Source organism: Tupaia chinensis, unplaced genomic scaffold, assembly GCF_000334495.1.
Source record: "Tupaia chinensis unplaced genomic scaffold, TupChi_1.0 Scaffold146740_1, whole genome shotgun sequence".
NCBI lineage: Eukaryota > Metazoa > Chordata > Mammalia > Scandentia > Tupaiidae > Tupaia > Tupaia belangeri.
In genome coordinates, this window is record NW_006206595.1 from 248,049 (window position 1) to 248,831 (window position 783).

The following is a 783-nucleotide window of genomic DNA, read 5'->3' on the forward strand; positions in this document are numbered from 1 at the left end:
CACACACACACACACACACACACACGCATGCACGAACGCTGCTTATTTAACATTGTTGAATCATTTTCAGGATTCACGTTCTAGGGAGGCCAAAAGCCAGGCCTAGCGCGCTCCCCCACTAACTTCGCCAGGGGGCGCGGTGGCCCCGGCGACACAGCGACTGTGACCCATTACCCCGGGGACTCTAAGCGGGCGGTCTCCACAGGGCCCCTCCCTGTGACCCGGGCGGGAAACGGAGGCAGCTTGCAGGTCGCTGCTGGAGGCTTCTAAAAAGGGCTCCAGGAGGTAGGGCCGGAGCGTGGGTGCCTGGGGCTCCGGACCGCCGCCCTTTCCCGGGCCCACCGAAGCGCGGCGCCCCAGCCCCGGGCCGGTAACCAGGCGCACATGGCCCTCCCGGCCCTGTTTGTCCTGGCAGCGTGCCGCCGCTATTTGAAGCGGTTTTTATCTCCCAGAAACCAGCAAAACCCCAAGCGGAGTCTAGGGAAGATGAAAGGGGCCGAGGGGCCGGGGAAGGGAGGACCGCTAGGCTGCGGCGGGAGGGAGCTGGCACCGGACAGGCGGGGACCCGGAGGGCCAGACCCTGGGGGGTCCCGAGGAGCCCGCCTGGAGGGGTGGCGGAGGAGCCGGGCGTCCACTCTGGACCTCCGCCAGCCCAGCTCCTGGGCGCCCCCCGCGCTCCTCTGCCCCAGCCCCCGGCCCACTACCAAAGTCCTCGGAACTCCGACTTCTTCAAAGCGCCTTTGAAGCAGCGCGCGCCTCAGGGCGGGGACTTCGCACCTGGGC